This window comes from Pinus tabuliformis, chromosome 9 (genome assembly GCF_031772625.1).
Source record: "Pinus tabuliformis cultivar Carrire ecotype Pingquan chromosome 9, CPIR1, whole genome shotgun sequence".
In the NCBI taxonomy this organism is placed as follows: domain Eukaryota; kingdom Viridiplantae; phylum Streptophyta; class Pinopsida; order Pinales; family Pinaceae; genus Pinus; species Pinus tabuliformis.
In genome coordinates, this window is record NC_142307.1 from 1,921,590,197 (window position 1) to 1,921,612,218 (window position 22,022).

Here is a 22,022-nt window from a genome sequence, read left to right on the forward strand (position 1 = left end):
CCTCTCTACACTGTAATGTCTGCCTCGAACTCGACTCACTAAAACCTTCTCAGTCAGTTTGAGGAAGACCTCATAGACTTTTATCTTGAGGCACTTCTTCTTCCTATATGCCCTTGTTCTCTCTAGTTCGGTGTGCTCTACTTTAGTGCCGTCGAGTGTGGGGGAACCCTAGATCCAGGCGGAGCTGTCAATGGTACAGAGGCAAAAATGCCAGAAATGGGGGAAATGCCTGTGAGGTTACCTAGTGGAGGAGCGGACGAGGTCAGCGGAGCGATTGGGGTGGACACAGGAGTTTTTGAAGCCGAGAGGTGGTCTACCGAAGGGTTGCATGAATCAGTCAATGGTGGATTTGAAACCAGGACCTCCAAGAGGGTTTGGTCACTAGGGTTTGGTGGGAGGTCCACGAAACTGAGTGAGGAAGGCGATAAGGGCTGGGAGATGAGGTCTGGCAGAGATGGGGCATCTTTCGGGAGGGTTACAGAGGAGACCTTGGTGCCAGGGATGGAGGGCAAAGCGTCGACGGATTTGGAAAGTTCGTTATCGAAGGAAAAAAAAACTGCCAGAAAAGAATGTGGTTGTGTCCAGATAGGCACGTCCTCCAACAGATTTGCCGAATGATCTATTATTCTTCCATAACTGTCACAACCGATTTGCACCAACTGCCTGCAGGGGTGATGGGGCTCCCATAGTTGTAATTGTAACAGCGATAGTGGCGGGCGTAATACAACTTAGCTAAAAAAACAAACCCTTCAGCAAGAAAATATCACATGTGATCGTGCCCGTCAGAGAAGCTGAGGTGGGTTACGGGCTATGCAGCGGAAGGGGGTCCGTTATGGTGGGAGAAGATGGAACCGTACTGCATCTTCTAATCTTGATCGCAGATGGTCCCGGCCTCTAAGGACCACCATTTTATTTGGGAGAATGCGAAAAAAAATTGATTGAATTTTTCATTTTCATTTTTTGTTGAGAACGAATATTGTTCAAGGAAGTCTGCAATTTTGGTACTGCCATAGCTGATCTTATTAGTAAGGAATAGATCATCTCACCTGCCTATTTATGAAGATAAACCTGATCTATTGGATGTATTTGTTTAGCATCAAAAGAAAACACATGTGTCTTATAGTCATTTGCACTTTTAGAAACCGAGACCTTTGGCTGAAGGATTTCTAGTTGGAATTTCTCCCTGTCAGGGCAGAAAATATGATTTGTTGCCCTAAAGAAAGAGAAGTAGGAGAAGTAGGAGAATCCATGGTTGTTTCTTCATCTTTCTATAGGGAAAATATAGGCTTTCCTGATAGTATCATTGTAGTGGGTTCCTCTAAAGTTCTAGCCTCTGATGATCATCTTTTTTGTATTCATTGATTTCCTTCTTTTAAAAACTTTGAATCCTACTGTTTTAATCCCCGAACCTATAGATGACATACTTTCTCTTGGTCTTTTAAGTTACTTTTCCTTTAGTCTTGGAGTTTCAAATGATGTTTGACTAGAAATTTGTTCTTCAACTTCTTACAGTGTATTCCCCTCCCATTCTTCTTGATTTGCATACTGCTCAATCTCTGGTTTTTCTATATGAACTATAGTGTTGATTTATGTTCAGATCTCATTGATGAAATTACTCCTAGGGGGTCATAAGGCGAACTGAATCTTACTTTGAATTTCATTTGTTTGTGCAAATTGTCCACTTCCTTTCTTTGTTTCTCTAGTATTAACAATAATTTGTGCTTTTAACTTAAACAGAGCTTTATGCTTCCTTGACACAAAATGGATTCATCCATATTCATTCTTTGCCTTATGAATTCCAAAGAAACAATCCTCATAGGCAGGAAAATTGGTAGTTTATAAGGAGGAAGTTCAGACTCTAATTTTTCCAAAATTTTGATAAAGATACCAATCTCTAACCTTAGATTGCTCACTGAGATGTAAAATACTTTTAATTTATGTGGAAACACTAGGAACTACATCATTACTCAAAAGACATAATGCCATATGTAGAAACTGATTAACAAAATCACTAAAACAATATTCTTCTGTGTTTTTCTTAAGCAGAGAAGTCCAGTGGATAACTGACTATGGTCTGCCTTGTGAGTCCAAATTTTGTAATGGGAATTTGAACCTCTCTAATTTATGATACAAAAATAGGCTGATGTTTGAAATATCCTTCAACATTGAATTTTATAAATTGGTCATGGATGACATCTGATAAAAAATGGCTAAAATTAAACAGGAATGTGGGTTTCTTTTTAGAAGAAAATACTAAGAGATATACTAGAATGAATTCATCCACCCATTGATCAATTTGATACCCTAAAAGACAAGAAACCATAGAAATAACTTGTTTGGACATTTTTGGAAAAATTGTAGAAGCATTTGGTGGATTCGTTTGGGGAATTCTGAATTTTTATGCAGAAAAGACTCAAAAATATGGGCTTGTTATTGAAAGGTAAGTTTTTGATACATTTCCATGAGGGAATCAGTTGAAAAAGGATGAAGGGAACCTTGAGGATTGATCTGGAAATCTTGACAAATGGACTCAGAGGTTATAGAAAACAAGATTTCATTGTTTCTGGCAACTATGGCTCTTTGAATGGGTAAATAGTGGTTTTAGCACCAGTTGATGAATTTGGGGAAGTGATGGGTTTGGGGGAAATAAAATTGAGGCAACATTGATTCCCATAAGAAAAATTCATCACTGGCATCCTCAAATTTCTGGTATGCCCAATTGTGGAGTTTATAAAGAACGAATTCACATTGAGTTTCAGTAATTTTGAACTATGTATCAATCAGAGGAAGTTCATCAAGATTGATTACAAAGGGTAAGGTTGCAATTTCTACAACTACTTTGGATTTCCCCTTTTGAGTTTCCATTTCAAGAATTAAGAGAAAAAAGGATAATTTAAGGAATTACCCGATTGAATCAATGACTGGTAACACTGGTGTTTGTTGTAATTGGTTGCTTTGGTATGACAACACATTCTTTCTTAGAATAGCATATAGATCAACATGAGACTAATAGTAGAGATTTAAACTTATCAGAGGTTTTTAAGTGTTTTCTCTCAATGACCATTATTGGAGCGTCCACATTTACTTGTCGGAACATTGGCGGGAGCATATTTAATAATTTAATGTTTAAAATTATTAAATTATCGATAGATTTAGCAGTGGTTATTTTATTGAAAGCATTGTCAGTGTGATAAACTAGCAGAAGTGTTAGCGAAGGCATTCGCGGAGGTGGTTTGCGGGGGTGGGGGGGGGGGGGGGGGGGGGTGTCCCGCAATTAGTAAGAGAGCGACACATATTCATGTGCGGTAAGGCAAAAACCATTTTGGAAACCCCCCCACCTCCCCGTCCCCTACTTTTTTAACCGTTGAGAGTGCATGGGGTCCCACAATTGAGTTATAGTCGTTGATCACGATGGAGAAGATTTAGGGCATTGGAAATTGCTCGATGTTTAGTTCCTTCAGCAACAGTAACTTTATTCAAATAAAATAATCATTTAAATAATTTTTCGCTAATAAAAAATTTAAAAGCGACATTTAGACTTGCGCGCTTATTACAAAATGCAGGAAGAAATTTTTGACTTAATTTTTAAAAATTATGCACTTCAGAAATTAAATGCATATGTCAAAATAAGTTACAACAATGGGCTTGAAAACAATTGTAAGTTGATTTATCTTTGCATTTGGGATTAAAAAAAATCTCTTTGAGACTCTCATCAATCATTTTATTTTATATGGATGTGAGGTTTGGGCTAACAGTTTATCCAAAGAGTCATGGAGGAATATTGAACAAATCCAAAATCACTTTATAATCTACAACCTCAAGATTAAATGAAATACTCTCTATCCTATCCTCCTTATTGAAGCAAGTCTTGTCCCCATTGAAAGCGTGGTTATGACAATGTATCTTATGTATAAGAAGAAGTTATACATCATTTTTTTTTGTTTTTTGTGTGAAGCTCGCCTTTTACTACAATAGAGATTTAGATGAGACATTTCTTTGTGCTATTGGTCTGCCCGTTGGGAAACCAAACCAATAACACAAATAAAGAGTCTTACGATTACAAGTGTCCCTTGTCAATAGTTTGGATGACAAAAAGAAAACATAACCTCTGAGTACATAGAGATGCAAGAGAGCAGAGTTATGGGAGCTCTACTTGGCGAAGTATATATGACTAAACTGTGACAAAATTGAGCTACCCATTGGAAATTACAACACAAAATGAGGCTTTACTAAAATATAAAAGTGTTTTGTAGAGAATCACTAGTATGGAGATCCACCACTAAACTACAATGAAATCCATATGTGAAAAGTCAACCTCAACTGCACCACACATGAATCACTGGTTGAACAAGAAGCACATCCATGATAAGAAGCAACCATAGAATAAGAAGAATTGTGATGAAGGGCATATCGTGATGAACCATTATAAAACCACATAGAAACAAATCACCCACTGACCAGATGTTATTCAAAATCCTTGACATTAATTGTGAACCACCACAGAGCTATCATAGTAAGCTCGTGAGATTCGGCCACCCCATCGACATTATCCCCGAAGCAATAGAACATGAGCCAAACAAGTCATGTGCAGAGCAAGGAAAACCCCCACTGGGAGCCATGTGTTACATGAGACATGAGAGGGAGGCTTTCAATTTCCACAATTGACAAAGTTGAACCTCCAATACGAAGACCCAATTTCCACAATTGACAGAGCCAAAGCTACAATACAAAGGCCATTGCCAGTCAATAGGAGAGCTTCCTGTGGATTGAAGAATAATCAAAGCTTCCTGCTCACCGAGAGGAAGTCAAGCACCATTTGTGAGAGACGCACCATTACAAAGAATAAAAAATGCCATGAAAGACTCCATATTCCCCATGCTCTTGGAGGAGGTTAAAAAGTGTCGAAGTAGAGGACAACAAAAATACTGACACTCCACCTTTGTGAGGACTAATGCAAATAACAAAAGGACCAACCAGTGAATGGAGGGAGATAATCAAGAATATGGGCATGGTGGGAGGTCGGCACAGACATTGCAGAAGGGAGAAATGGATTTTCTTGGAAGCACACCTAGTCTATAAATAGACATGAGGAAATTTACAGGTTGGCCATGACGCTACCCTTACACAACTCCAATGAATACCATTCCTCTTAATTATGAGTCGCCATGATTAAATTGCAAGCTACGAGGGAGATCTCATATGAAAAATTGTAGTGAGAGAGCAACACATCACTGTGAAATAAAACCAATTGTGTCAACTTGTTATGGAGTTTTCCTGAGCCAAGTCGCTGTAAAATCTATGAGCAATTTGCATGGTTAATCCATATGGTGAGAATTAACATCTGTGGTGGGGGAGAAGTTAGACAATATTGATGTCAATAGGTTTCTTAAAATTGCTTCTAATTTTTGTTGAATTCCCCACCTTTGACTAAAGCAAGGGTAGCATAAGGATACCCAGTCTTAGCTAGACAATTGGGGAATAAAGGAAGATATCATCTTGTAGAATTCAGACAATATTAAAAATATTATTACTTTCAAAATTTAGGAGAAACTGAGGGGAAATAAAGAGCATAAGGGAAAAACGAAACTATGATATTATATAAGGGTGATCAACCCAATCTCGAAAACAAATATCTTTGTCTTGGCTAGTGTTAAGAAGAAAATGAACATTGTGAAGATTAGAACTAATTCTCATGTGTTTCATAGCGTAACTAGGCATTGGTCAATTCTCAAAATGCCATGAGATGAAAGAATTTGTCACCTTTGTGATCCCAAGAGGGTTGAAAATGAAAATAAATCTCTCTTAGATTATCCATCTTATACTCACAATTGATCTAATTTTCAAAATATTTGTCACACTATCCACCCTCTTGACCTTTTAACTCAACAAAACTATGGTGATCTCAAAGCCCTTCTCTACTTTCTTTTAGCATACAAATAAATGTTAAAGAATTCTAATTAATCTCTTATCTTTTTAAGATCTAACAAATAACATAAATCATAATAGACTTCAATTATCATCATGATTATATTTAATGTTTAAATTTAATAACAAATTAGATTGCTTCTTAACTCAAATATATGTTTGTTTGTTTTTTGTTTTTTTTTTTTGTTTTTTTGTTTTTGTTTTTTTGTTTTTTTTTGTTTTTTTATAACTTTACAATAATCTTCAAAATTAAATTAAAGTAATATTTAAAAATTAACACTTTTTTGAATATGTTTTTTTGTACTTTAACTATATACTTTCTTTAAAATTAACACTTTTTGAAAAGTATTTTTTTTGGATACTTTAACTATATACTTTCTTTCAGGTTTTTAATTTAATGTTTATTAAAAAAATATTTAAAAATTTATAATTATGAATCAATTTTTTTTATAATTATTTTCATTAAAATTTTCAATATTTGTTTACACACTTTTATAATTTCTATTATATAACCAAACATTTTTAATACAATTATATTTAAATATGTCATCATGTGATCCGAATTGGATCCTCAAACAATTCGATGAATGTTAAGAATGAATGACAGACTTCAAGAAATCTTATAGCTATTAGAAATAACCTCTTAATAATGGCAATTTGCAGCCAACACAGAGCAACAAGGACCTTCGGTCAAAGCGCACTGACCGTTGGCCCATGGAGAGTATGCATGGCGCAAAAATGGCAATTGGGAACCTCAGATCCGGAAATGGAGGCTGTTTCTGATACACAATTAGCGCAAATCACATATTGCTGGGCAAAACCCCTTGAGAAGGAAAGGCCTTGAGCGCTCGGTCACAAGGGAAAACCAGAAAACTGTGGGAAAGTGCTAAAACCGACAAGGCGGGTCCCGCGCTCAAAACCAGCGAAATATCAGAGGCATTCTGGGCGGTAAGTGGGTTTGGCCAAGGACCCAGTGATTCAATACACTGAGTGACGCGTGTTCGGCGAGGAGAGAGAGAAACTACTTACATCGCAGACTAATGGTCGAGCAACTCAACCGCACGATATAAGCGAAGACCGTAGGATCTGGGGGCTCCAGATCAACGGAGGTTCAACCTGATGGATGAACGGACCCGAGGGAGAAATAAACTACGGTGCATAAGATTTGAAGTCCGATTTGACCGATGAAATGACAGAAGGATCTGTTTCACAGGCATCTGGGAAATAACAGAAAAAAATGACCATTCAGAAAGAACTGACACTCAGTTCGCAAAGAGACAGGTGGCCACTTCTCTGCGAAGCATTACATAGTGATGATGATGCAGGGCAGAGGATTCCCAGTGGACAAAGGCAGGCGATCCAAAGAGTTGGGAAGCCGAAACGAACAGTCAAAGGAAAGAACTAGCTTTAAAGCCACGAGTTGACAGAGACATGATAGACAGTGAGGCATAGAAGCAGTGAAGAAGTTGAAGGCCTAGAGACACAGAAAGAGAGGCAAAGTTGCAGAGGACAGAGAAGCTGAGCTGACCATCAGAGTAAGGCAGCATCGAAAAGACAAAGACCAAATGAGGTCGAAATTCGGTAAGGGGAGTCTGTGAACTCTAAGGACTTGGGTATTCCAAGTTCCATCCTACTGATCATCCTCTATTAAGTGAGACTTAGATCGAGCTCCTTATTGTAAGACTCTGCTTTAAAAACATAATAAAAAGGCCACCACTGAAGGCTGGACTAGGAGACATAGCCTAGGAGGATTAGGTGAACTCCTTATTAAATTTTGTTGTGTTTATGTTTGCTTACTATGATCTCTTACTATTTCAAGTGTCTGTGTATTTCACAATCTTATCGATCCGTTGCACAAGATAACAAAGGTACACACACCAACACATAAGTCTGTAATACCTTCATTAATTTCCTGAGGTCACCTAGGGGTGATTTCAGATCAAGTGGTATCATAGCTATAGGTTGTTAAGGTTAGACAAGCTTATGCTGGATTTAGCTGTTGAATCCTAACTAGATCGAAGCTCAAATTAGGAGAAGGAGAGTTGGTCGAAACTAATCCTAAAATTGGAAGAGTCTACCCTTAGAAGACAATGTCGGAGGAAGGTTTCGTGGGCCCAAACCCTCAATTTATAGAGAGTTTCCTAGCCATGAGATCCATGGTAGAGGAAATGTATAAGGACTTTAGAAAACATAAAGATGAGGAATCATCATGCTCCAAGCAAGATAAAGGAGAAGAAGAGTCTCACCTCCATGACCACTCAAAAGGAAAAGGGAAAGAAGAAAACTTTCTCAGACCTCCTAATAGCCCCGAACATAAAAAGAAGACATCTTTGATTAAACTAGATGTTAAATTTGATTTACCAATATATGATGGAGAGCTGAATGTAGAAAAGCTAGACAATTGGATTAGACAAATTGATGTTTATTGCAGAGTGCAGAGTATCGACTCAGACAAGAGCAAGATTGAGCTGGCCAGCCTACGCCTTGGGGGCACTGCCTTGGTTTGGTGGGAAGGCAGGACCCAAGCTGACATGAAGAGACATGGTAAGACTATTTCTGTTTGGAGTGAATTTGTTTCTACAATCAAAAAACAGTTCTATCCATTGGCCTACATGCAACAAGCCATGATGAGCTAGAAAACTCTTCGCCAATTGAAAGGGCAAAGTGTACAAGGTTCCACCCAAGAATTTAGGAAGAGAGATTTGATTCTAGGAATCTCATTAGACTCACCTAAGACTCTGTTGAAGTACATCGATGGTCTACACAACTACATGAGGCACACTATTCTCATATTTAATCCCACTAATATAGATGAGGTATCTATTCAAGCTACACATCTAGAAGCTAGAGGAAAGAATGGGAACCCAAAGGTTGGAGGATCATCCATACCATTGCAAGCAAGAATAAGGAGAAAAAAACAGAAATGGAAAGAGAGGAAGTCCAACACTGCACAAAAAAGCAACTCTTCACGCACTCACTGTAAGAAGGATGGGCATGATGATGAGCACTGTTGGATTCTGCATCCAGAGCTAAGACCTAAGAAGTTCGAGGGCAAGAAGAAGAAGACTGCTGCAGCTATTCAGAAAGATTTGGGGTCGGACTCAGGAGATGAAACAACCATTGCAGCCACAGGTATAAGAGGTAAGAATTCTGAAGCATCTACTAGTAATTTTGCACAATCTACTATTGATGAAGAAAATGAGAGAAAAAGACATGAGCTTTTCCATATTCGAGTTATTTCCAAACATCAAAAGATTGATACTTTGTTTGATAGTGGCTCACAAGTAAATTTAATTTTTGAAGCAATTGTAAAGAAGTTGGGATTACTGACTACACCTCACAAGAAACCATACCCATTAGGTTGGTTAAGTGATAAAGCACAACTACAAGTGACTAGACAATGCAAACTCAAGTTTTCTTTTGGGTCAGCATTTGTAGATGAGGTTGAGTTAGATATAATTCCTTTGGATATATGTGGAATTGTTTTAGGAAGTCCTTACTTGTATGACAGAAAAGCTATTTTCTATAGAGCTGAGAACAAGTATCTACTCGTTAAAGATGGAATCGAATACTTTGTAAGAGCTCATAAGCTCAAGAATAATTATACTCTCATAAACTCAGGGTAGATGAAACGAATTGTAAATTCATGCAAACCATTTTTACTAATGGTTGTAAGGGAAAAGAAACCTGATAAAACTAATTTATTTGAGGGCCGTGATGCTAAACAGCAAGCTGATTTAGAAAAAGTTGTTTCAGAGTATGATATCTTGTTTCAAGAACCTAAAGGTTTGCCACCCAAAAAGGAAATAGTGCATGATATTAATTTGCAGCAAGATGCTCCATTGCCTAGCATTGGGTTGTATAGGTTGTCCGCTTTAGAGAATGTAGAAATCAAGAAGCAGGTGCAGGAGTTGCTCGAGAAGGGGTTCATCAGACCTAGCACATCACCATGTGGGTCACCAATCGTTTTGGTGAGAAAGAAAGATGGCTCATGGAGAATGTGCATTGATTACCGAGCATTGAATAAAATAACAATCAAAAATCGTTATCCCCTTCCTCGCATAGATGATCTATTAGATCAGTTAAAGGAAGTTGTTTATTTTTCCAAGTTAGACTTGCATAGTGGATATCATCAGGTCAGAGTTGTAGAACAAGATGCATGGAAGACTGCTTTCAAAACAAAGCAGGGATTGTATGAGTGGCTGGTTATGCCTTTTGGCTTAACTAATGCTCCTGCTACTTTCATGAGAATAATGAATGATGTGATCAGACCTTTTCTTGATGATTTTGTTATTGTATATCTGGATGACATTCTTATATTTAGAAAAACATGGGAAGAACATTTAAAGCATGTTAAGCAGACACTAGATGTTTTGAAAAGAGAAAAACTTTATGTTAAACTCTCAAAATGTGAATTTGGCAAAACATCTTTGAATTATTTGGGACACATAGTAGGGGGTGGTGAATTGAAGATAAATCCCTCTAAGGTGGCAGTCATTGTAAACTGGCCTAAACCCAAATCTGCTACAGAAGTTAGGAGCTTCTTAGGAGCAGCACAATATTGGAGAAAGTTCATTTCTAACTTTTCCTTGATTGCAGCTCCCGTACATGCTTTAACAGGATTGAACAAGGTATTTCAGTGGGGAAGCAAACAGCAGAAAGCCTTCGACACCTTGAAAGAAAAGATTAGTACAACACCAGTACTAGCACTGCCAAATCTTCAAAGACCGTTTAAGATCCAAACAGATGCCACTGACTATGCCATGGGAGCAATGTTGATACAACACGATAAACCCATATGTTATCATTCTGAGACGTTTAACTTTGCAGTAGTTAACTATCCCACATATGATAAGGAATTGTATGCATTAGTATTGAGTGTGAAAAGTGGAAATATTACTTAATGGGCAAAGAAACAGTTATCCATACTGATCATCAACCACTTCAATATCTACACTTCCAAACTAAGTTGCAGCAATCAAGACATTACAGGTGGATGGGGTTCCTACAACAGTTTCATTTAGTCATGAGATATAAAAAGGGCATACATAATAAAGTTGCAGATATGTTATCTAGACCCATTATAAATGCATCTACTATACTTAAGCATAATTCTATATTACATGAAAGTTACATTGAACAATATGCTCAAGATATAGACTTTAAAGATGTATATGCAACTTTAAGTCAAGGCAAACGAGTGGAAGAATTGGATTATCATATTAAGGATCAACTCTTGTATCATTGTGGGAAGTTATGCATTCCACAAACTGAAAGAGTAAAGATAATTCGAGAAGCACACACTTCTCTAATATATGGTCACTTTGGGGTAAGCAAAACAGTTGCACAACTGCAAATATTTTGTTATTGGCAAAAAATGAACAAGACAGTTTCTAGATATGTAAGAGGTTGTACTATGTGCGCTAAAAGCAAACCCAGCAATAGGAAACTAGGCTTGTACACTCCATTTCTAGTTCCTTCTCAGCCTTGGGAAAGTGTTTCCATGGACTTTGTTGGAGGACTGCCTAAATCTAGGAAGGGTCATGATTATCTGTATGTTTTTGTGGATAGGTTCAGAAAAATGTTTATCTTGATACCTTGTAATAAATAGATTACAGCTGAACAAACTGCAAAATTGTTCTTTCAACATGTATGGGTTCATTTTGGATTACCCACTTCCATTATATCTGATCGAGACACCAGATTTGTGGGGAAGTTTTGGTCAAGTCTATGGGAATTGATGGACACCAAACTAAAGAAAAGCATAGCTTTCCATCCACAAACCGATGTCCAGACAGAAGTATTCAACATGACAGTGATCCAGTTGCTCAGGGGATATTGCAGCAAACATCCCAAGCTTTGGGATGAACATTTGTGTTATGTGCAGCATGCTTACAACCGAGCCAAACATTCTTCCACACAAAGATCTCCTTTTGAGCCCTGTTTTTGTTTCACACCAAGGTCTCCCTTAGATTTTGTCTTTGTTAAGGACACAACAGTTGAGGGACACAGCGATGTGGACAAGGCAACTAGGTTCATTGAACAAATCCAAGAGATCCATCAGGTAGTACAAGAACAACTGGAAAAGAGCCAGGCCAAATACAAGGCAAGGCATGACAAGCATCAGATGGAGCATAGTTTCCAAGTTGGTGATCAAGTCTGGCTATATATCAGCAAGGACAGGATGCAAGGTGAAGGTAAAAAGCTAAAACCAATAAGGTATGGACCTTTCAGGATCCTTGAGAAAATTGGTGAGAATGCTTTTCGCCTTGATTTTCCAGCTTATATGCACATCTACTCAATCGTCAATGCAGATAGCTTGAGACTATTTGAACCTTTGTTAATTGAAGATCCTGAAGAGCAGAGTCAATTGCCTTCTATTGATGACCTGTTACCTGAATATCTTAATGAATTGCAGGAAGACACAGTTCTGGACAGGAAGGTGAGAATGATGCACAGGGGAGATGTTGAGTACCTTAGAATTGGGCTCAGGGGTTCAAAGCCAAGCAGTGCAAAATGGATAGAGATTGGATAGGTGAGAAAGTTGTATCCTCACTTAGTCGATGCTTGAAAACCAACTTTTGGTGGTCCAAAAGCTTTTTCAGTGGGAAGGTCGTGATCCGAATTGGATCCTCAAACAATTCGATGAATGTTAAGAATGAATGACAGACTTCAAGAAATCTTATAGCTATCAGAAATAACATCTGAATAATGGCAATTTGCAGCCAGCACGGAGCAATTAGGACCTTCGGTCAAAGCGCGCTGACCGTTGGCCCATGGAGATTGTGCATGGCGTAAAAATGGCAATTGGGAAACTCAGATCCGGAAATGGAGGTTGTTTCTGATAGGCAATTAGAGCTAATCGCGTATCGCTGGGCAAAACCCCTCGAGAAGGAAAAGCCCAAAGTGCTCGGTCACAAGGGAAAACTAGAAAACTGTGGGAAAGCACTAAAACCGACAAGGCGGGTCCTGCATTGAAAACCGACGGAATATTGGAGGCATTTCAGGCGGTAAGTGAGTTTTGCCGAGGACCCAACAATTCGATACACTGAGTGATGCGTGTCCGACGGGGAGAGAGAGAAACCAATTACATCGCGGACTAACGGTCAAGCAACTCAACCGCACGATATAAGTGAAGATCGTAGGATCTGGGGGCTCCAGATCAACGGCAGAGGTTCAACCTGATGGATGACCGGACCTGAGGGAGAAATAAACTATGACGCATAATATTTGAAGTCTGATTTGACTGATGAAATGACAGAAGGATCCATTTCACAGGCATCTGGGAAATAACGGAAAAAAAACGACCGTTCAGAAAGAACTGACACTTAGTTTGCAAAGAAACAGGTTGCCACCTCTCTACGAAGTGTTACACAACGATGATGACACAGGCAGAGGAGTCCCAACGGACAGAGGTAGGCAATCCACAGAGCTGGGAAGCCGAAACGAACAGTCGAAGGAACAAACTAGCTTTAAAGCCACGAGCTGACAGAGACAGGATAGATAGTGAGGTAGAGAAGCAGTGAAGAAGCCGAAGGCCGAGAGACACAAAAAGAGAGGCAAAGTTGCAGAGGACAGAGAAGTCGAGCTGACCATCAGAGTAAGGGCAGCATCAAGCAGACAGAGACCAAATGAGGTCGAAATTTGGTAAGGCGAGTCTGTGAACTCTAAGGACTTGGGTATTCCAAGTGCCATCCTATTGATCATCCTCTGTCAAGTGAGACTCAAATTGAGCTCCTTATTGTAAGAATCTGCTTTAAAAACATAATAAAAAGGCCACCACTGAAGGCTGGACTAGGAGATGTAACCCAGGAGGATTGGGTGAACTCCTTATTAAATTTTGTTGTGTTTATGTTTGCTTACTGTGATCTCTTACTGTTTCAAGTGTCTGTGTATTTCACAATCTTATCAATCCGTTGCACAATATAACATAAACACACACACCAGCACATAAGTCTGTAATACCTTCATTAATTCCCTGAAGTCACCTAGGGGTGATTTCAAATCATCATGTATACACTTTCAACGATTATTTCAATATGTGTTTAAGCAATCTGGTTTATATAATAATTAAAAAACACTACATCATTATAAATGCTACTTTCATTCTTTTAATTATAACTTTGAAGTAATGAACTTTCTGCCATGTAAAAGTTATGTATTTCTTTGACCCCAATTAAAAGCAATTCAATACCATTAGTTTATTAGCTTCATTAATAGTTTCATTTGTGTTTTTTACTGTAGAAATTTTTTTTAGCATGACCATTATGCATTGATTTTTTATGTTGATGATGATGATGGTGGTTAACGTCCACTAAGACCAAATTGGTCTATCGAACCTATAATTTTCTTAGTTCTTAATTGTCTTGCTTTTCGTCTTTCTTGGCGAGATTGGTGCTATAGCTTTCTTTTTTTCCTCTACCGTCTTCCAACTTCCTTTATCTTGCATCTCCTTCATCTCTTCTAGTTCTTGGGACATTGGTGTCTTAGCTTCGCGATTTGTTGTGTTCATCCTTTTGAAGATAATCGAAGAAGAAGTTTGGTTTGGGGGATCTGCTTTGTTGTTAAATGAAGATTTATTTTGTGCGATATTCGAATTCTCATAATTGTTGATGCTTGAGGGGTTGTTGAGTTCACTTTTTTGCTGTTGGGCGGGGTTTTCCCCTTGCTTGTCTTGAGAGTTGTTTCTTTCTTTCCCGATTTCTTGCGATTCAGAGTTTTCTGGAGAGTATTCTTCCTTGGTGACAGTGTAATGTTCTTTTTGTGCTCCTTCCCACCATGTAGATCTGTGTTGATTCTTTCTAGCAGAATTTTTCTGGGAGGCTTTTCGGCAATTTTTAGCTAGATGGCCTATCTCAAAGCAGGATCGACATCTGAAGAGGACACTTTCATAATCGAGTTTCTGGTTCCACAAATAGTCTTTACTTGTTAGGTTTATTTCAGCTGGGAATCTGGCGCTGAAGTCCATTTCCACACAGATTCGTGCATAGGTGTTTCTAGCATATTCCTCTGTTTCTGGGCACCTGTAGTAAAATTTCCTAATTGCATTTCCAATGGCTTTTAGCAAGGAGAAATTCTAGAGATGCAAGGGTAGGTTTGGCAATCTCACCGAAACTGGTGCTAAGGTTATGACTGTTGTTGAGGGATCGAATGATGGGTTCCATGGCTTCATGAATGGGCCTGAGTTTTCCCAAAACTAAGGGCCGAAATCTAGAATACATTGTCTGCTTTCAAGGTTTTCAAAATCTACTAGAAAGAAACCCCTAGCGTAGGGGTAGATATTAATTTCATCAGAAATGACAGGCTTCCATACCTCCGAGATCCAACTATGAAGCGCTGTCAGTCGTGGCCAAAAACCATTGAACTGACAGATTATGGCACTTTCAAAAAACTTCAAAGCCTCATCGAGTGAGACCTAGACCACCTGGACAATGGGAGTTGTGGCTTCACTGACGATATGGGTAGGAGCTTACCCCCCAGAGGCTGACGGAACTAAGCCAGCAGCTATCTTTGCGAAGCTGGGAGCCATAATAGGTCTAACTATATATAATTTTTTTATTAATAAATTTCTTAATTTTCATTTTAATTAGTTAAATCCATATTAATTTTTGAGTTTTTATCATAATTATTTAAATCACCATTTAGTTGTTCTATGTTTGAATTTATAATTGGTTATATTGTTTAATGTATTGTTTATTAGTTTGAGATTAATTTTCAATTTATGAGTTTTTTAATTAAATTAATTTATAGAGGTGTAAAGAGGAGAGGGATTTTTCTAAATTTGAAAGAAAAATGAAATTAAGTATATTTAGGGATTGGGCATAAATCAAACAACTTTACAAAGATGTATGATTTGTATGGTGATCTCCAGATAACTAAGAATTTGAATATCTCCTTAATTGTAATATTGGAGATTCACTTATTACCATCTAATACTCAAAGATAAGAGCCATGTTGGAGACCTTCTCATCTAAATATTATTTCCACATCTTCAGAGGGAAAAACAAAAAGGCAGGCATTCAAGAAAACAGAGCATGTGAAGTAGAGGCAAGGCAATGGGAATTGAATGGTATACTAGAATAGGTATTTATCCCATGAAGCATATTGGTAGGTATATTAGATACTCCCTCCCTTGAGGATTGATGAGCAAAAGGAACAAGGATCAACTAAGGATATACCATAATTCTCCTCATGTTCTCCATATACTTCTCCACATCTCTCTCATAATCAATACTATGTCCAACTGTCAATGTACAATTTGTGTCATGCATCATGAGGTCGAAGAATGATGACATCATGAGCTTACGCCAACAAAGGCAATGCACCAATGAAGCACAAATACCATCCATATATGGTCCTTCTCCCACACCATGGCATCAATTCCTTTAATGAACAGACATATCAAATCCAAGCTAAGCAGGAATGATAGAATTCCTAATGTGTGGGAAGATCCATGTGCAGGTAAGGCATTCATGACCAGAAAATTTGGATGGAATTGGCTTCAGGCGAATCGAATTCTCGAGAAGAAGAACATGAGAGATATATCAGTCATTACAGAAAGCATGTGATATAGTTTCAATGGTGTTTGGGAGCCCAATATCCTAAGGTATCAAGGATGGTATGTTTTCCATGGGTGAGTTGGCTTGGTGCTTGAGATCACAAAAATTTGCATTGTTGCATAGTCAGAATCTCAAAGTGGTAGTTGGCTTGCTCCCATTAGTAGCAGTGGAAGGAATTAACACCTTTGGAAATTATTTTAGAGCACAAATGTATTCTTCTCTCCCTGACAACTTGAAAGGCCTGCAAATTGAAGATTTCTCCTTCTTTCTACGATAGCTCTTGTCCTCCTTTCATCTCAGAGAGCCAGTTATGAATTTATGGACCTCTCTAGCCGAGCTCGCAGCCACCTCATGAAAGATATATTTTCATCTCAATAGTGTGAAAGGAAACCTTCCTTTACACTTACCCTCCAAGCTCTATATTGCTTTTCAGAGAAAAATGTGTCATGGGGATGGCTCTTTGATCATTTGTGAGTCATGGCGAACTAAGACATGCTTCCACTAGTCTCTAAGGGCTCGCTTCATTTCCCTATATGCCCTCATCCCCCATTTGGAGGAAATGAGGAGATCAGGGAACTCAAGAATCAAGTGAGCCAACGGTCTAAACATATTCTCTTTCTCCATGAAGAAATTCAGAGCAGAAAGAAAAAATAAACCAATTATAAGAAGCAATCGACTGGTTCCAAGGCCATTATATTGATTTGAAAGCCTAGAGAAATACTGTGGATCTTGTGATAAAATGTCAACTGACCCACCAAGTTAATCCATGTTTACACGATGCAAATGTGTCCTAGTTTCTAGACAATTTTGTAGAATTTACAGTTGTTGCAATTTTTTCCTTGTGTGTGAACAGTGTAGGAAAGTAAAATTAGTTTTTGAATCTCCATCAAAGATACATTTTTAAGTCACAACATCTATCCACCACATGTAAAAACTTCTTATTTTTCTTGCTACATTCTAGGTGCAGTTTTAATGAAAATCTGATTCATCCTTGTTTAAAAAAAATTATAATAAGAAATGAAAAATAATGAGTTAGATTTTCGGGGCATTTGAATTGGTGACGGCTATGAAAATAATTTTTTATGTACAAGGAGGTTCAAGGTTCAAATATCTCTCATTCACGTGTGCAAGACCAACCTAGTTGCTAATGACTTAAAAAAATAAAAATGATAAGATGAGGAGTAATGGTTTAAATAGATGTGAGATATGCTTCATATATTTTGATGAATTCTCATTAATTGAATTAGTTTCATAATAATAGTTGAAGTTGGATTCATCTATTCTTTGATCCCAAAGAAAATCAATAGAAAAGAATAGAAGAATCAAACGAGTGCTCCCATTCGAAATTTCAGTAAAACGCAAGGGATATAAGAAAAAAAGGTTTTTCTTTTTTCCCTCTAAAATTTGATAATGTAATGTAATCTTATTTTATTATTCCTGTTATTATATTATAATATTCCTTAAGAGGCTCATTTTAAACCTCATGATGTAATGTAATCTTATTTTATTATTCCCGTTATTATATTATAATATTCCTTAAGAGGCTCATTTTAAACCTCAAAATTTCTTTCATGAATATTAATAAGCATAAATAATACATTCAGATCCTCTAACTCAAACATGAAATCTAAGATATCAAAAAAAACACTAGATTTTAGAGCTTTTCCGACCTTTGCCATATTCTTAAGAAGACAAAGATTTATTTAATAAAGCCTGCCATGTGAGAGATGGATTTATTAAACCTAAAGATGAAAGAAAAAAATTGAAGAAGCATCTGACAATGCTCTTAATTCTGCACTCAAAAACCTTTAATTTCACAGAAATTTTACTGCATTTAAAACCTTTAATTTTATAAACATTTACCTAACCTTTAATTTTATAAACATTTACCTGTGCTTGGAACCATTAGTTTCATAAAAAAATAATTTTTCAAAGATTTACTTGGACTTACGAGCCTTAATTTTCCAGGTATGCACTGGTATTTAATGTGCTTAATTTTACAAAGATCTCTGTATTTAAAACCTTAAATTTTACAGAGAGTTACCTAAATTTCAATAGCAAATCCTCAACTAGAAGGTTGAGTATGTTTCTTGTCCTTGCGTCAAGTTTCATCACCTGTTTATTTAAATTAGCATGTTTACAACTTTTAATTTAATTAATTCGAATTAAAATGAAATTTCTGGACAATTTACCTTCATGAACACCCATTCTTGAAAAATCTTTCATACTTTAAAGTTCACAAAAATTTTAAAGAGATGTGGGATACTTTCAAACAGCTTAAAAAGGAACTTTTGATGAGTAAATTGTTAGCCTAACAGTCTCAACAAAGTGTGTGGTTATAAAATGTTGATTTGTGATGATTTCATTGGCTATGGACTTTAGACTTCTGACAATGATCAAACGCGATTGATGAATCTTGACCAAAAAAAAAAAGACACATACAAACAATAAATACTTGATATTACATATCATGCTTCCAAGTATTTAGCGAAAGCACTAGTTTCTTTACTTCATTGATATTACATATCATGCTTCCAAGTATTTAGCGAAAGCACTAGTTTCTTTACTTCATTGGTATTGCATAGCGAAATCAGAGCAGATAGTTGTGATGATGATGATGGTGGTCGTTAATGTCCACTGAAACCAAATTGGTCTATTGGATCTATTTTTTTCTTAGTTTTTAATTATCTGGCTCCTCGTCTTTCTGGGCGAGATTGGTGCTCTATATTGATGTTCTTTCGTGGCAGAGTTGGAATATGAATTCTTCTTTACCCATCAACCATATTTTTTTTAGACGTTTTGGGCCTTTATGCTTCTTGTCAAGTAACTTTATGTTTAAAATTTTTCCCTTTAAGAATGATGTTCTAATAATAAATTAACCTTTCACCAATAAAGGTTTTATTTAAAAATTACCCTTCCATAACATAGTTATGTTAAAAACTTTCACATATTTATTATAATGAAAAAAACAAAATGATCATAACATAAAAATGACTTATTAAATTTTGAATCTTGGTTTGAAATTGCATGGAACACTCACAATAAAATTTTGGAAACCTGAAATTAGATGTCATTGACAAAATAGTTAATTTTATGAGTGCAAATTGATCTCTCACACATTTAAGGCCCCTACCAAATGGAGGAGATGAAAAAACTGATAAGATCTATTGCACAAATTGGTGAACAAATATTTGCTCAAGATTATAATATATGATATTCTTAAATTTATATTAAAAAGATGCATTAAAAAAAAAATATGTTTTACAATTTAGTATTGAACAAGTTAGTGAACAAACACTCAAAATTGTGATATATACCATTTTTAAATTTAAATAAAAACATATGTATAATATATGATATTCTTAAATTTATATTAAGAAGATGCATTAAAAAAAAAGATATGTTGTGCATTATAGTATTGAAAAAATTGGTGAACAAACACTCAAAATTGTGATATATAACATTTTTAAATTTAATTAAAAGCATAAATTTAAAAATTGAATAGAACATTCTTATACTAAGAAAAATGAATACGCCTTAAATCGTAATGTCTCCAAAATTATATATATATATATATATATATATATATATATATTTCTATTATATATTATATAAAATTCAATATTTCTTTTATTTAACATAATTATTAATTATTTTTTATCTTTTACAAAATATATTATATAAAATTAAAATTTAATAAAAATTATTCAGTAATTATTTAAATTTATATTAAACCATCAAAATCTCTCTATATAATACTTTTCCCCTCCTGAAGGTCCTACTCATTAGAAGCCTATGGAAAAGTTTATTCCATTGATGCTGCTTCTATTTCTGTGCTCAACTCCCTCTTCCTCTTCTTAACCATAACAGAATCCTCCAATGGAAACGTTTCTTCCATTGTTGCTGCTTCTGTTTCTGTGGTCAAAGTTTAAAGGCATTTTGCGATATTTTTTTCTTTGTTTTAATTTATTATGTATAGATTTTTTTTTTTTTTTTCTTTTAATTAATTTAAAATGTCGGTGTGCAAAAAGCAGCGCTTAGAACTCTTTACTCTTCGGCCTGGAGTATGCCGTAAAACTGCTTCTGCTTGGCTAAGAGCTCGTCTTCCTCGGACGTAAGGAAACAGGTTAACGGCCCAAGACCCAGAGGCATCTGGCAGGAGTGAAAGCCTGCTCCCTTACGGACCACCAGCGGGTTATTACAGGTGGCGTGGTTTTCCTTGATAACGGTGATGAGTCAAATCGACATTCGCGGATAGCAGCCAGAGATGGTTGTCCTCACTGTTGGTTTGACACCTGAGTTTGATAGGTTTTGCCACCTTCGGGAGAGAACTCTTTACTCTAATGTTGATGTGCATAAAGTGACACTTAGACTTCTTTATTCTAGTTTTATTAAGCCGATTTGGCACATAAAGTATTATAAATTCTTTATCATCTCCGATTTGGCACATAAAGTATTATAAATTCTTTATCATCTCCGATTTGGCAACTAAGTTGTACTATATCATGTGAATTTTGGTTGTTTCCTTAAAGTGCTCTGTGATATTTTTTCCTATTTCACCTTATTTTATGGTAATTGTTTTCTTTAATTAATATAAAATGTTGATATCAATAAATGATACTTGAACCTGTTTATTGTGTTTTGTTGTATATTTGGTAAATTTGTATAATTCATGATTTCCATCATCAAACATATCTAATGATAAGAATGGTACTAGTTCAAGTTACTTTCAAACCCATCTCTATGTGATGTTGAAAATGTAATAAATAACTAAATATACTTGACAAATGATAACAACGAATAACATTTAGTTCGTATAGTATATGGAGATTATATATCATCTTATTTTAATTTAATTATTGAATTAGTAAAGTAGATTAAATGTTATTTGCTCCAACAATGTTCTTTAGGAATATACGAAATGAAAAACTAATATATACTATCCTATACTATGCATTAGATTATGGAATATATATTATAAACATATAATTATAAAATATTTTAGGTTACTGGGATAACTTGCAATCTATATATATCCCATGATATCTTAATTTAATTTTGAATTAGTAAACTAAACCAAATGCTATGTGCTCTCATCAATATATCCTCTAATGTGACATGCTCCGCTTCCGTTCTCACATGTTTAATCTTTTACCTCACTTGTTATTCTTAAAAAAAAAAAAAAACCCTATTAACACCTATAAGATTACCAACGTTGCCTAATCTTTTACCTTACTATCCTTAAAAAAAAACCCTCTTAACACCTGTAATATTACCACGACAACCTTGGTTTCACCTATAAGATTACCAACGTTGCCTAATCAAACCTTACTTGCTATCCTTAAAAAAAACCCTCTAAACACCTGTAAGATTACCACGACAACCTTGGTTGTTGGGAATTTCTGGTAATTCCAAACAAAATTAACTAAACAGAACAGAGAATGATGCTCTGTTTTTACCACAGCAGAACTAAAAATTTGTTTCCAGAGCACAGAGTTTTACACATACAAAAGAAACTTGTATTCATTTATAAGACTG

At 36.2% G+C, this 22,022-nt stretch overlaps 1 pseudogene; it reads left to right on the top strand.

Annotated features, from left to right (window-relative positions):
* The first annotated feature begins 216 nt into the window (after nt 1-216).
* Nucleotides 217-22,022, top strand: part of LOC149156620 (putative L-cysteine desulfhydrase 1 pseudogene) — a 30,055-nt pseudogene continuing 8,249 nt past the window's right edge.